This window comes from Callospermophilus lateralis, chromosome 12 (genome assembly GCF_048772815.1).
Source record: "Callospermophilus lateralis isolate mCalLat2 chromosome 12, mCalLat2.hap1, whole genome shotgun sequence".
Classification (NCBI taxonomy): Eukaryota; Metazoa; Chordata; class Mammalia; order Rodentia; family Sciuridae; genus Callospermophilus; species Callospermophilus lateralis.
The window spans coordinates 41,213,922-41,230,909 of record NC_135316.1 but is presented as its reverse complement, the minus strand read 5'-3'; positions in this window follow the sequence as shown (position 1 = coordinate 41,230,909).

The window sequence follows — 16,988 nt, the reverse complement described above, 5'->3', positions numbered from 1 at the left end:
GCATTCACTAGGTTGTTTTTTTTTTTTTTTAATCTAATCAGGCATTCTCACTAAAACCCTTTACAGTCTTCCCATTTTTCTTAAGATAAACATGAAGAATCCTTAAGTTGGTCTGCAAAGCCCTGCAGAAGCTGGTTCCCACCTGTCTCTCAAACTCCTCTAATGCCATTCCCTCTGCCTGCTTTCCATTCTGCATTCCTGATGTGTGCTTCTTGCCTCACAGTTGTTATATACAGCACTTACGCTTCCAAAAAAAGCATCCCCCATATCTTTTCCACTTCACACCTTACCTTTCATCTTTTATAGTTGAGCTTAAATGTCACTTCCATAGAGAACCCTTTCTAGATACTGGAATAAGTTTCATTCTGCTCTTATACATAATTACCTTTTGTGGTACTTATCACAATTTTAATTGCATAATTATATGTGTGATTAATTATTTAGTGTCTGTCTCCTAAAATTATCATGTGAGTCCTCGAGGGCAAGAGCACATCTGTTTACTACCATATCCCATGCACCAGACACTAAACACAGGTTGAAACAACCTCTTTTTCCTTCAGGCATATTCTGTAATGACTGTAAGTATCTTCACCCACTCTTCCTTCAGCAAACACTCAATAAATGATGGTCAATCCAATTTTTTCGCTACCGTCAAATGGATAAAAAATAGACATTAACTTTCCTATCACACAAAGAGAAACTGAGATCTAGAGAAGTTAATCTGACCTGCTCATATTTGTTCTATGTTGACATTTGAAGTCAGATAGCTTGACTTCTACTCTCAGGCTTCACTTTAAGAAGAACATTATTAGTCAGTCTGCTCAGAATGAGCACACTCATGTTTAAACAAACTACAGCTTTCTCCCATTCCCTGCACCGGAATTCTGTGCAGCTTACCCTTGCCTGAGTCATTCTTGGAAAGCATCTGAGAATACATTATGTGAAAAACACCAGCCCAACCAAGAATCTCCTCCCCACACTCCAGGCACAAGGGGTCAATAGAGTGTTCTAGGAATATCACTGAAAAGAAAACAAGAATTTGAGAGAAAAGATTTCTCTCCAATCATTACTCATGACTCACCTGTAGAATATCTGACATGTGCCTAAGAATAAAGACCTAGGAAAACTTGACAAGAACTCAAATATTTTCACTTTCTTCTGTAGAGAGTAATTCTAGGAGTTATATTAGTACAGTCATAGAAATTAAGGTTCCTGCTATGGCCTTGAACTTCTGAAAGTAGTACTTGGGCAACTAAAAGATCTCACACCATGTGCCAAGGTTGTGAAGAAAACTCAGAGTAGTTGGTGTCATTTATCTAAGAGCTAAGTAGCCCTGAGAAGTTTCTATGTATCTGTGGACCTGCCTCCTCTTCTTCTCAACTCTTTTTGCATAGCTCAGGAGTGATATTCTTCAACATGACTCTATTGGTAACTAAAGGTTGTCATGCTTTTTATTTTCATACAAACAAGTAATTTGTCTCAGCTTCAAGGAGGATAAAGAAACCAGGTGAACTTCAATAGGTAAATGGATAAAGAAAATGTAGTATATATATACAAAGAATATTTCTCAGCCATAAAGAAGAATGAAATTATGACATTTGCCAGTAAATGGATGGAACTAGAGATTATCAAGCTAAGTGAAATAAGCCAATCCCAAAAAACCAAAGGCCGAAAATTCTCTCTTACATGCAGATGCTAACACACAATAAGGAGGGAAGGGATAGAAGTTCATTGCATTAGACAGAGGGGAATGAAGGGAAGAAAGAGGGAAGGGGAATAGGAAGACGGTGGAATGAATCCAACAGAGCTTTCCTATGTTCATATATCAACCTGTGCAAGTCTACATTATGTACAATCACAAAATGGAAAGTTATACTCCATCTATGTATAATACGTCAAAATACATTTTGCTGTCATGTATATCTAAAAAGAACAAATTAAAAAAAAACAATAAAGAGAAGCAAATGGCAAGGGGACAGTTAAAGAAGAATAAAGGCCCAGTTTAGGAGCTGTTATAGTGTTTGGAAATTCTGTTTTAAAATTTTAAAATCAATGTTATATGTCTCTATCAATTAATAAAGATTGAGTGCTCTGAGTCTGAGCCAGGAACAGTACAGAAATACCAAAGGATGGTCAGAAAAATGGGAAGTCAAAGTAGAAAGAAATAAGGCCTTGCAGTCTGAAGAACACAGATTCAGATCTTCCACCTACTGGATCAACTTCTTTTGCACCAGTGTTTTATTAATATAACACTAATAGCCTTACTAACTTCATAAGTCTGTTGTAAGTATTATGGAAGAAAAAATATGTCAAAACTACACCAAAAAAAAAACTATCTCAGCATTTTGTTAGTTCTTTGATTGAACAACTGTTTTTAAAGGCCTATCCTGTACATCAGAAAACTTACTAGGAAAAAAATCCAAACTTTCAGGGTAGACTCTGTTCTCCAAGGTTCAAATCAACTATTACCTCTCTGTTATGTCATTCCCTAAAATAAATCTTTCCCTTACTCAATGCTGAAAGCTCTTAGTTAGTTCATTGCATTGCTTTATATATTTGTTTACATGTCCATATTTCATCCTGAACTCTGAGTTCCTCAAAGACAGGGGCTGCATCTTGGTCATCTTTGGGCTGTCATGATGCCCAGGGCAGTACCTGGTCCAGTGTGCTTTTCACTGAAGGACAGACAAAGAGATGTGTGAAAAGATGAATAGGTGCCAGATATAGGACAGCCTGGGCTCCCAGGGAGGAGTTGCCATGACTGTAAGCAGACTGGCTGGGCTGGGACAGGAGCTAGGTTTGACTTACAGGGGAAAGAAAAATGAAGAAACACATGAGGTCCCGTGTTAGGAGCCTGGAAAACTAGGTTGAGGAATTTGCACTTAATTTTTTAAAGTGTCAAAGTCTATGGGAGTCCTTAAGTAGAAACATGGTATAATCAGACAAGAAAAAAAAATATGACTGGAGAATTCTGTTCATAATCAATGTCTATCTACCCATTTCGTGGGAAATTCCCTGGAACCAAAGAAAGCCTTGAAATCCTTGGAATTGCCCTTCTGCTAATCTGTGGCATGAAACCATCCAACACAATAGTATAACAATTCAGACACAGGTGGGCAATGAAAATTGATTTCAAATGCAAAGTATTATTGAAAAATGTCTTTATCAGAAGAGTTTAAGAGAAGTAATTTCAAATGTAATTTTTTAAGCTTATTTTTTTTGTAGTTTTCACTTGTGATAAGAAAATTTCCTGGAGTAAAAAATGATAACAACAACTTTAATATTATTTACCTCTAATGTCATGTTTACTCCACAAAAATAAATCTATGTGGAAGAAAAATATGACCTAAGCAATGTTAATCCAAATGATAAAGTGTATATGTTACTATAAAATTCGATTTGCTTTTGTAATCCTAAAGTATTCTCTGGAACTCAAAGATCAATGAAGTTTCTGAAATTAACCAACATTTCAAGAAATAATTTAAATAATGAGGTAATCTAACTTACTGAACCTTTTATCATAGACCCAACATTTGCAAAGTGGAGTGGAAATTCCTGCCTTCCTTGATTTGAAGAATCTGAGTCCTCCAACATTGTATCAGATGTTTTTAGTTTATATAGTGTAAGTGTTCCTGTGAAGTTTCAAGTCAGGCATTTTTAACAGTATCTTTGAAAATATGAGAGAGACCCTAGAAATAAAATCACCAGTAAATTCTTTATGATGCAAACACTTCTCTATGTCACATGTGTTACAGGATCCACAATTCTTGTGCCAGATTATCCTAGAATGGATATAAATGGTCAAAGTGCTGGGCTTCTCACCCACGTCCCCCCGCTAATTGTATATACAAGATTATAAGATGCTATTCTCATCCTAAACTGTGAGTTCCTCAAAGACAGGGGCTGCATCTTGCCTTTCTTTCAATTGTTAAGAGTCATTTCTAAAGAGCCAACACAAGAGCAGATGAGCCACACTGGTTGGATTTAGGAGTAATTGGATTTTTGTTTCTCTTCACAAAAATTATGCATGCCTGGAAAGAACAGCAAGAATAAACTTCAACTGATGCCTACTAATTACCATCAACTAGTGCCTGGCTTTTGAAATCTGATTTAAGAAAAAGAAAAAAAAATTAAATAAAACCACAGGCTTGGCTGATAGAAAACTGTATAATGCTTAAGCAATGATGGGGGAAGACCAATCTTAAGCAGGCTATACTTTGGACCAAACCCAACTGATGTTTCTCATCCTTGTTTATTTTGTTACTTGACATGATTCAACTCATTAAGGATTTCAAAGGTCCAAGGGAAAGTACTTCTAGTTTGCCAAGGCATCCTTAGTTGGAATTCCATTATCTCCCATGATCCGAGACAGGGATTTCCTCCTACTCAGTTCTGAGTAATTATGTGTAAGCAAACCCTTGGTGTTCTCCAGGAGTGACTGTACTAGTTGATGGTTCACCATGAATCATTCATGGGGTAGGTATCTTCAATGGGAGGGTAAGGAAGATGAATGTTGATTTGCGGTGTTTGGATGAAGTATGGCTTTCTCATTCATCTCATTTGCTTCATCAGACTTAATGCTTGTGCCTGTAAACTATACCCTCTCCTAAAATGATTACAGGAAGAGAGAACAAGTATGCTCAATTAGTCCTTTGTGCCCTACCAAGGCTAATTTAGATTACATCTTAGGAATAGGATTTCCTTCTTCCAAAAACTGGGAATGAGTGTTTCTGCTTTGCGTGTGTGTTCTCTCTCTCTCTCTCCCTGCTCTTCTTTTCCCTTCCATTATTGGTATGTTTCATTCCTTCCTTTGAATTCCTTTGAATTACATGACTTTAGGACTTTCCAGAGAGATACCTTGTTCTATCCACTCCTTAGTATGTTAAAACTGGAGAAAGGCTTTGAGGTCTTCATCCTCAACATTTGTACTCCTAAACAAAATTTGGACACTAATGAGGAAAAATTAGATTCATTAATGAGAACTCATAAAGACTTCATGAAAAAAAAATGGCTTTTAAGATAGTGAAAGAGAAGTAAATAATAAAGCCGGAGGCAGAGTTCTTTCCAAGCAGAGAAGCAAAGTCTGGAGACTAAAAGCCATCAAGCATGTTTGGGAAGCAACCACAATTAGATTTCCTGATGTAATATCCTATGCAGTAGGTAGAAATTTATCTGGAAACATAGATTGAGTCTCTATTCTTGACAGCTTTGAGGGAGTTTATGCATCTTTGCAATGTGTTATTAAGCCATGTGAACATTTTCCAATCACCTCAATCTTTTCCTCCAATAACAAGAATGACCTTCCTCATATGCAAACCTGACCTCATCTTCCCTGTTGACATTCCCTCAGTGGCTTCTTCTCAAGACAAAGCTGTCATTATCAACATGGCCTCCAAAATCAGCAGCTGGCTTCTGCCCACTCTTCTGCCCACCTACCCTCAACTCACCACTTCCTGGTTATGCTATGTTCTGTTTAGTGCAGTTACATACGCTGTTTTTTCTATTACTTTCCTTTGACTCTTGTGATTTCCTGAGTTTCAACCAACCATCCTTCAAGTTCAGGTTTAAAACAGTGCTTCCTAGCCAGTCTCAACCAGATGAGGCCAGGTTCAGCCTGGTATATCCTTAGGAAACACTTGTATTTATCTTTTATCTCTTTTATCAATACTGTCACTTAAACAATTTCTTTCACTGTTGGTTAAATGTCTATTCTACCACTAAGTCATGATGCCAATAATCATGTCTGAACCAGATTAAACTCTAATAAATATATGTAAATAAGTGAAGGGAAGAAATATAAATAGAACTATGCTTCAGATTAAAATAACCACCATTCAATAGATCATACAGTAATACACAGAGATTAGAGACAGTCTATCTTTAAGTAAAAAATCGAGTACTTTATATACTGAAATTGCCTATTTGTGTTTCTATTTCAATCACTGGATTCCAAGTGTCAAGGGCAAGAATGTTTTTTAAGTGTGTATCACATAGTAGTCACTTATTTATTGCAATATACAAAGCCATGGGTGTCTTAAACAAAATATATTGGCTCTTTGTCTTAATGTATTTAAGCTATAGCTCCTCTGCCCTTTGTCCTTTCCACAGGTAACAAGACCCATAGATTTGAAAACCACCTATAAGTCAATCGTTTGCCAGACTGAAATTTTCCCTGGTTTCACCTGCAAGACATCTAAATATAAGAGAATTAATAGCTATCTTTCCTCTGACCCTTTATATATATTTGCTCCATGTATCCTTCATGTTAGAAAATGGCATTAGTATCCCTCTAAGTGTGTGCAGGACTGAATTGATAAGTCATCCTCAGTGTCAGAGTATTTGGAGTTGGGGCCTCTGGGAAGCCATTGGTTATGAGAGTGAAGCCTTCAGAAGAAGAAACAACAGAGAGATGATTACTATATCCACTATGTGAGGATACTTGAGGAAGGCCATTAGCCATAATCCAGAGAGAGGGCCTCCTCCAGGAATGGAACTGCCTAGCAATGGTCCTAGACTTCTCAGCCTCCAGAACCCTAAGAAATAATTTCTCCTGTTTAAGAACCCAATCTATTGCATTTATTAGAGCAGGTGAAATAGTTCATAAGGGATTTTGAGAAATATCTGAAGTCTTTCTCATGGCCTATGCTGTCTTAAAAGGTCTAACTTGCCAGCTCTCTAGTCTTATCTAGTACCCTGTTCAATCACCTAGCAATTTGTCTTCATTCTAGTTCTTTTCATGACTTTTGGTCTTAATATTTGTTCTGGCTGGAATGACACTCTCTGAGCCTCCTTCAAGCTAGGTATGGCTCATTTTTCTAGTGTGAATTCAAGTGATACATCTTAGAGATGCCAACCCTGGCCATCCTATGTAAAGGGGACTCTAGTTATTTTCTATCTCATTAGCTTATTTATTTTATACACTTGCTTTCTGAAATTACCTTATTTACTTGTTTTCTATTTTTTTATCATTCTCCTCACTAGACCAAAAGCTTCTTGAGGCAATGGATCTTGTTTTATTTTCACTGCCCTATTCTCCAGCACTCAGAACAGGACCTTGGCAAATATTCTTGTGTAAGTGAATAGCTGAATGAAAAATGAGTGCGAAAGAAGGCTGAACTGAATGGCAGACATAGTATTACATTCTTGGAAAAGAAACCAAACAATGAAAGTTAAAATGAATAAAAGAAGATTCTTGAGCCATGTACCTCTTTCCAAGTGTTATATATTTTTGACATATAATTTCAGCACATTTTTTGAATACTCTGAGTCCTATCTAAGATCTTTTTGGCAGGGCTCATGGATATCAAGGTAAGAATTTTGAGACTGACTAGTGACAGCCTTATTCTCCAAAAGAACTTTTCATTCTCAAGTTCATCTTCCATCTAGCATGGTCATTTATTTTATCACTTCAACCATTACATCAAATTTTCTCTCAAGATGTAAGAAGTGAGAGAACTCAATTCGTGTTACACTCACCTCAAAAATTTTTAGGTTAGTCAAAGTTATGCAAGACAAAATATGAAGCAAAAGAATTACCTCAAGAATCTGTAGAAAGAATCTGACATTATTACCCTATGTACATATATGACCACAACCAGTGTGATTCTACATCATGTACAACCAGAAGAATGAGAAATTATATTCCATTTATGTATCATGTGTCAAAGTGCATTCTACTGTCACGTATAACTAATTAGAACAAAATTTTTAAAAAACATATAAAAATCTAAAAAAAAAAATCATAATAATCTGTAATTTCTTCCTGTAGATCTACTCCAAATATGCCAACTTTGCTAGGTTTTACCTTAATCATAACTAGAATATCATTTTTAAAAATGTTCTCAGGATTCGCACTGTACTCATAGCTTCCAGATAGAAATAAATTATTTTCAAACTCTGTGGACCAAGACTCTAAAATGGAGCATGGGGCAAAATATAATTAGAGTAGTATAAAGTATAAAGAAATGTATTGGAATGACACCTCTTGTGCACATATTGTATCCCCTGGAGGCCATCCGGCCTCTACCTGCTCCATTACAGTGGAATAGTGTTGCATTTTTCAAATGTTTCCAAGAAAACCTTACCTTAGAAACATTTCCCCCCTTATTTAATCTGAGTTTGCTCATGGAATCAAAATCATCTTGTCCCGAGCTGCATGCCATGTGCAGGGTCTCTAGCACACAGAAAACTCTAAGGAATCGTTATTCAGTGCCTCCTGCCATCTGCAAGCCTGTGGAATTCAGGTGCCCACAGGAAGGAGTGGAGAGGTTTTTCCAGCCTGACCATATCAGCCGTCTCACCACAAGAACCTTCTGTTTTGGCTGAAGTCCTTCTATGGGACTCAGGCTGTTCTTTATGGCCAAATGTGAGTTTAACATGTCTGGTTTACATTCTGTCAATGAAGTACTTCTCTATTCACAGGCTCTTTTCCTTCTATCCAATGGATTGAGTGCTTTGTAGTCCTGTTTGTTTTTCAAGAGAAGGTAGGATGGGTGGATGTTGGAGAACATAAAACAGCTCTAGGAGTTTCAAACCAGGGAGTAGTGAAATTAATAATATTAAAGGGAACATCAGGCACTCATAATGAGGCAGAGAATATTAAACAAGTGGGATCAGTAGTGTGATGATACAGGGGGTGATGAAATAATCATGTGATTGCGCAGTGGGTAGTAGCAGTAACAGAAAATTTGTTGAAATAAAGGAATGTTTTAATGACTATCTTTTTTCAAGTATTTGTGAGGTGTGGGTTGCTGTACATTATAGTACCAAAGCAAACCAAGACTTGATGGAGACGAAAACAGTTTTAAAATTTCTTTTAGAACCCAGCCCACTGGAATTATGAAAGCAGCCTCAGTAAGTAAGATAGACTTGTACGCCTGCAGTTGCAGAGGTGTAGGAAAAGCAATGACTTCGGTTACTGGAAACTAGTATTTGCATTGGACACCATTATTATTTGAATTGGATGGTAGAAAGAAAGGTGCATCTTAACTTTATCAAACACAGCACAGATGTAATTCTTAATTCCTCCACTCAAGGCCATCCTGTTTGTGGTTACAGGATGACTGTTAGTATTTTTTAAATATATATTTTTAAATTACCTTTAAGCTCCTTAAATATTCAAAGACTATGCTTAAGCTCCTTAAGAATTCCCAAAATAATCCCTTTGCACTGTCCAAGACTGATATTTGCCATGTTCCATTTTTAATTCTTTTCAATAAGTAATTAATATAGGTGTCAAGCCTACTACAGAGGCACACCTCACTACCCTTTCCTTGTATGCATGAAAGAATCAGGGAACACTGTTTAATAAAATATTTTTCCCCTCAGAACAGGCTGCGAGAACCCATTTGACACATTGAAAAGCTTAGGTTTCAGGGTTACATTTGCCTGGATTCCAAAAAAATTTCATTGACTTCAGTTAACCTGCTGAAAATGACTCAATGAAAGGTAATAAAACATCATTCTCAAAAAGAGGTCAGCCTTTTCAGGGCTTGCTTTTTTAAATGCTCCTTCCCTTGCCTTGTTTTCAGATGGATGGAACTGTGTTCCCTGTTCGCCACCAGGGCTAAGCCTCTGCTCCCGCGACTCATCAGCTTGCAGGAAGCGCATCCCGGTTCAGTCACAGGCGCATCACGCTCCCAACTCCCTGCGGAGGGTGCACTCGAGGTTTGCGAGTGGGGGTGGAACGGAGGCGTTTCCGTTCTATTTTGGTTTCTCCTACTGCCTGGCTGCTCAGCTGTTCATGACTCACCCTAACCTCAAAATCTGTCATTAAAACTGAAATAATGATACCTATTTTTTCTTTGTGCCTTGCATGAATTACATGAAGACATTATTCATATTTCTAAAATCCATGTGAGAATTAGTCAAGGTTAGATGTAAGGAAAAGTACAGTGTAATTGTTTTTCAGCTATGATAGATATGCTTTTATCACTTAGATCTTGCGGATTCTCTGTCCCAAAAAGTTAAGAATGAGAAAAAATTTTAATGAGGACTAAATTTGACAATATATTTATTTGAACTACTGGATCAAGAATATATAAGGTTTTAAATATACGTGGTGTTAGGACATGTTTATTCAAACATTCATTTAATAACTTTTTTTTTTTTTTGCATTCTGGTAGTAAATCAGATACTGAAACAAAACCTCATATTAGAAATAGGTAAATGATTCTTGGTGACTGCATGTTCAAGTTTGGTCTTATTTAGATTTACTGTCTGATATCATCTATATTAATGGTTCTTAAAGCAGTGGTTTAGGATTTTCAGAGAGAAACAATTCTGCTTAATAGGAAGAAAAGTTTACATTTATCTTAAATATGTTTTTCTATAGCTTGTCTTATTGTTATTTTTCTAAGTTTGTGAGTTTAATGTTTATTTTTACATTCTCTCATATTTAGAAATAAAATTAATAAGGCATGAGTTTTTCTCTGGACACCATTTCAAATATTCTATATAATGTTTTTTTTTTTTTTTTGTTAGTGCTGTCTGTTATGCATTTAAAGCTTTGTAAATTTTATTATGTGATCATATAAAATTTTCTAAATGATATCAAGTTTATGCTTTTATTTTTGCTCTCAGGATCCAGCTAGCTTATATAAGCAGGTTTGTTTATATAGCAGTTCCTCTCATCTTTATAATAAAGTCTAAGTTCCTCATAGAGTTATTGTATATTTGACCTCTGGGCTAGGAGGGTGTTTTACAGAGGCTGTATTTAATTCTTCCTGGTCCACCCACATGAGGCTTCTGCCATATTAAGCAGTTCTTATACAGGCTCCTACAAACAATGAAAACAAGTCGATTCATTTGGGTTTGGGGAACAACAATGAAATGGAACCAAATCTGTGCCCTTCATCCTCCTATCCAAGGTCCAAGGGAGTCCATTCTAATGAATTGGCATTCTTTTCCTGGGGTTGGATGTGATATTATTGGACTTGAGCTCAGTTGTGTGGTTTCCTCTATTTCCTGTCCTGGGAGAGATGAAAGAGTAGCATTGAGTCTCCGTGCAGTAGTATCCAAACACTGTGGCTGGATTCCCAGCTCATAGCCTTAGTCTGAGTTGGGCTCAGATTGTTTATCATGTTGTCCTGATCTAGCTAAGCAGGGCTGTCTTATCCCTGGTCCCTCTCCCCTAACCTTGACATTTGAGACAAAAGTCTTCTCCATAAAAGATCTATTCCAAGAGAGGTGGTATTCTAGCTATTGTTGTCACAATGGTTTTAGCTCGTTTAGGAGACATAAAAATAAAAAATTAAATTATTCTTCTAGCTAGATCTTGCTGCATGATGCCACGTTATTTTTGATTCATGTTATATTTTAAGCCAAAACATACTTGCCACCTGAAATTTAGACATACTCAGTAGGCTGTTTCCCTTCTTTTGCTAAAGGACAAATTTCATAATAATAGTTGGTACAAAATTCACATATACATGCACAGATGAACATTTGCTTTTCCCTCCTCCTCTGTCAAAATAAGAGGATGAAAAATGAGGTATCTATATGAGAACTTGAATGAAATTAAATTTCTTAAAAAATAGATAATTCCCAACTCCTACTTCTAATTCATAAGATTTTGCATGCTTCTCTAAGCATCCATTTTTTTTCTTTCTTTCTCTCTTCACAGTTTCTTTGTTCCCATGATACAAAATGATCCTTGCTAAATGGATCAGCGTCACTCCCTAACCTGTCATTTCTCAACTCTTCATACAATCCCACCAATAGGCTCAGCCAAATTATAGATGTTGGGAACAATCCTTTTGTTACTGGGAGAAAATGAAGGGGCACTATTCGAGCAGTTTGGATTAGTCAGCATCAAACTAACCTTGCTTAGTCTTGTTCTGCTATAGCAGCTAGGCTCCTAGAGTTCCCAACTTTGTCACCAATGGCTCAGTATTAGACATATTTCACCAGCCTGGAATATTTTTCTGGATAATTTACTCATCCCTTACTCATTCTCTTCATTCCATTTCTTTATCTTCATTTCTCTCTTTCATTACTTTACATATTGACATCCTGCTTGCTACTTCTTCTTTAGGTCAATGGTTGATTCCCTCCATGTAGCCAGACTTCCTGACACCAATCAATGCCCTGCTCCAGTCTGCTTCTCACCTAATTCCATTTTGTCCATCATTATGTTCCTGATTACTTTCTTTTGAGACATAACCTGTTACTTCTTCTTGGACCTCCCTTATGCTGGTGACCTAAGGTGCCATTAATCAGCTGCTACCCTTAGTACGAGGTAAGTTAGAACTGCCTAGGGTACTTATTAAATATCTTTAACATTATCCCCACTTATACATACTACTTTTTGAGGACACCTTATAAGGGAATTCAAAATTGTAGTGGGAAAACTAAGTACATAAAGAAGCTAGGGTTGTCTATAATAGGAAAATAAATTTTAAAAATTGGGTTAGAGGGGATGGGGGTGTGACTCAGTGGTAGAGTACTTGTCTAGCATACGTGAGGCACTGGGTTGGATCTCCGGCACCACATATAAATAAATAAATAAAATAAAGGTATTGTGTCCATCTACAACTAAAAAAAATATTTTAAAAAATTGGGTTGGGGATATAGCTCAGTTGGTAGAGAGCTTACCTCACATGCATAAAGCCTTGGGTTCAATGTCCAGCACTACAAAAAAAAATTAAAAATCAGCAACAAAATAATATTTAAATATATAATCATAAATCATCTGGTTAATATTAATGCAAGCATTATAATTATGTTTCTAGGGATGGGAATGTAGTTCAACAGTAGAATGCTTTCCTAGTGTGTGTGAAACCCTGGCATCAATACCCAGCACTGGAAACAAAAAAAAGAAAGAAAAGCACAAAATTATGTTTCGGAAGAGAAAGAACTATAATTGTATGAAAACACTTCTACACTATTATAGTAATTTTTTAAAAAATAAGATTTACTGCATAATATATAATAACAAATGTGTTTGCTTATTTAACTTAACCATAGAAGCCAAGATTGGAAGGAAGCAATAAAAGTGTGAATGATTGTCACACTGATAGCCTTCTTGCAGTTTTTTTTTTTTTTTCATTTTCTAAATTTTTGGTAATAATTACTGTAGTGGACAGCATCTAAGAAGGCCCCTGAGGATACCAGCCTCCCGCAATTTATACGTTGGTATCATTTCCTCTTCTTGAGTGTGAGCGTACTTGTGTCTAACCAATAGAGTACAGTCAAGATGATGGAATGTTGCTTTGAAGATTAGAGGATTGTGACTTCCATCCCGCTATCAGATTTTCTCTTTTGCCTTCTTGGCTTCATGCTTTGGTAAACAAGCTGTCATCTTGGACAGCCCACCTGGCAAGGAACTGAGGGCCCCAGTCCAACAACCTGCGAGGAAATGAATGCTGCCAGAAACTACCAGTTGAGCTGAGAAATGGATCCTTCCTCAGTTAGGCCTTCAGATGAGACTGCAGTCTTTGGAGACTTTGAAGAACATGAAGCAGAGGATCCAACTAAGTTGTGCCCATATTCCTGACCCTCAGAAACTGTAAGACTATAAATGTGTATTTTAAGCTTCTAAGTTTTGAAATAATATGTTATGGAGCATAACCAAGCAGCACACGAAGATACTAGTTTTATAACATAGTAGTAAACATCTTATTAAAAGAGTTCAATAAAATGAATTTGAAATGCTGAAGGACTTTGTAAACATCTCTTGAATAATGAGTTAGAAGCTGATCTCCTGCCCCGGAGAGGAGGGAAAAGGAAGAGTGTAGAGGTCATGACTGCATTGCACAGAGTCTTGGCTGGAGCTCACAGGATTGTGGGATCATTGTGGGCATTTCAGCACTCGGGGTTTTGTACTTCTATTATCCCAGAAAATGGAGTGATTTGAAAGGCTGAGCACTCATAGTGGAATTACTAACCTAATTAAATGTCGTAAATGTATTTGGGAGAGGCCTTTACTCTCCTGTGAGAATTGGCTCCCAGGAAAGTAGGAAAATGAGATACTATAATACTAACCATCTCTTTCTACTCCTTAAGAGATGGAATGAGAGCACTCTAATGCTGACCATTTGTTATCTAAGAAGGCCATAAGGAGTCTTTTCAGAGAGGAGTGGTGATTTTCCAACCTCCACCTCTGGGGGTTCCCCTGAGGCTGGGCTTCAGAACCATGGACTGTGGTGGAGTCAGGGAAGGAATTGCTCATCCTAAACCATTGAGTCCTTCTTTAGCCACCAGAAGGACAAAGGCAACTAAGGTCTAAGGAAGCAATAAGAAATTGCATCCGGGCAATCATGTATGGCTTTGTATATCAGAGTTTTCCAAAACCAAGCATTTTGAGTTTTTAAAACTATATGTGTGCAATTGGATCAGGCAGGGACTGAAGGAGAATAAAGGAAGAGTCAGATAAGTATCTAAATAGACCCAGGCAATGAAAGGAAGGGGGTTCTTGTCCTCTTGTAAATTAATTCTGCCTCTCCTTCTTACCCATGGCTCTACCGTGTGCTTCTCCATGGAGACAGGCATTAGCCCTTTCCATCCTGAAGCCAAGTTTCACATCTTAGTGGATAATCCATCCACGTTTGTTTTGTCATCCGGCCTTAGCTCTTGAAGGGCAACCTCATGGACCTTTCCAACAGACAAGAAACAGCTAGTACAGCTCTTTATAGAAATCCAATTTGAGTTCTGAAGACACAATTTGTTCTAATACATAAGACACATTATTCATGTGCCTGCCTGAGTCACCAACCTTTAGACTGTTTCCTTTTAGCAGTTGTCACTGTGGGAAAAATGCATCACCATGAGAGAGTATGTGAAAGAATAGCAGTCAGAGATTAATAATCAGACACTCTCATAGTTCATTCATGAATTAAAATGGACAGTCATAGATAAAATCTCTTTTCTACATACATTTGCTTATAAATAACATCTGTTAATTTCCCCCCATTGGTTCTGAATTAACTCAGGCTACCAAAATGAAATATCATGGACTAGGAAGTTTAAAGAACACACACGTAATTTCTCACAGTTCTGGAGATAGGAACTGTGAGTTCAGAGTACAACTTGGTGGGATTCTGGTAAGGGTTCTTTCTAACTTGCAGGTAGCGGCCTTCTCATGGTGATCTGGCATGGCAGAGAGTGCATGAGTGAGCATTTTCTGGTGTCTATTCTTAAAGGCACTGATCCTGTCCTGATTGCTTCCACATCATGACCTCACATAACCCTCATTACCTCTCAAAGAGCCCATCTCTACATACCATCCCCTTGGGGTTTAGGGTTTCAACATATAAAGTTTTGAAAGACACAAATGTTCAGTCCACAGCAAGTTCATTGTCCCTTATGTCTTCTTTTACATCCAATTTTAACTACATGTTTCTTTTAAAGAGCAAAATTCGGCTATTCTTTATAGGGTATCTTCTGTGTGTCAAGAATTTTGCCATTCAATGAATGTTTCTGATGATTAAAATATATATTCAACATTTTCATTTTAAGAATATGGAAGCCAAAAAGAAAGGAAGGAAGGAAGGTAGAAATAAAGGAAGGATGAAAATGTAGGTCATATTAGCATTATTCCTTTTAAAATACTTTCTATTTTAAATAGTACTGGGAAATGCTACAACACAGACATGGAGGATAGATTCAGATATGATTTTAAGTATCATAAAATGCACATTGCCTGCACTGAGATCAAACTGTTAAGCTGTATTCACTTACAAATCCCAGTTACCTTATATACGAAAACTTACGCTGAGTGGCCTGAAATAAGGTCATTATACCCTGATGCTTTCACAACCTTCTCCTTTTCTCTGTAACAAGTGCTCAGTATTATGGGAAGAATGCCTGCCTTTTCTTTGCAGCTTTGCAGAGCTTTAAGGAAGCAGGGTTTTTAATCACACTCTTCTTTTCTTGCTTGCACTTCTGACTTCTCTAAGTTGGCAACAGAATTTTAAGTTCATCTCACAGATAGCATCGCTCTTTAACCTTGGACAGTATAAAAGTCTCTACCAGGGCATTTCTAGGCGTTTTATTGCTTCATTCCTTTATTCTCTTGTCAAGGACAAGTGGACTTGAGCCAAAAAACAAAATTAGAGCAGAGCCCTTACTCTATTTCCAGATCAGCTAAACCAATTAATACAATTTAATTAAAACTTATTTTCTTTCTTTTCTGCAGAAGGGGCTCAGACTGCAGCTGTTGCGATCAGGTTTTCAGTATGTGGTTCCAACTTCATTTAACTCTTACGGGGTCATTTTCAGAGTAAGATACACAGCATGTGACGTGTATCTTATTCCTATGTGGTCCCCTGCTAAATGGCTCCCTTCAAGTTATGTGTTTTCTTAATCAGGAAAAGGGAAATGCTGATTTCATTCCCATCATTTTCCTGGGGATTTAGTGCCTCAGTAGAACACACTATTCATATTTGGCAAATCTCAACCAATTCATTGGAAAAAATGCAAAGTACTCCTGCTACAAAGAGAAATCTTTTCTAATAGAGTCACAGGATGTTTTTAGCTTGAATGGAGTAAAAATTCCCAATACTAATGATCCCCATTTCCCCCATTATATTTACTTTGAGCATGCATATAGTATTGGCAAAATACATATACATATAGTATTGGCAAAATAATTCTGCAAATTATACATATACATATGGTATTGGCTAAAATAATCCTATAAATTTTACACATACATACAGTATTGGCAAAATAATTCATTTGAAAGTACAAGAAAAATCCAGCAAGAACTTCTATCTTCACTTGATCCTCACATTTACCTTAGGTTTCTCAAGGTCCCTCCTGAGATAAAGTATGTTGTGGAGACAGCATTCAAGCTCCTTTCTCCAGTGTAGACAGGTTGTAATTTACTCTGTCACTAATCTTCCACTCTTCTTAACCCTTCCTGAGAACAAAACATCTTTACTGAAACTAGGGCAGGAAGAATTGTTTCTAGTCCATACCAGTTAGAATTGAGTTTATTTGAGGCTTACACAAATACGTGTCTTATTTTTGCTCACATTGAAGCCTAG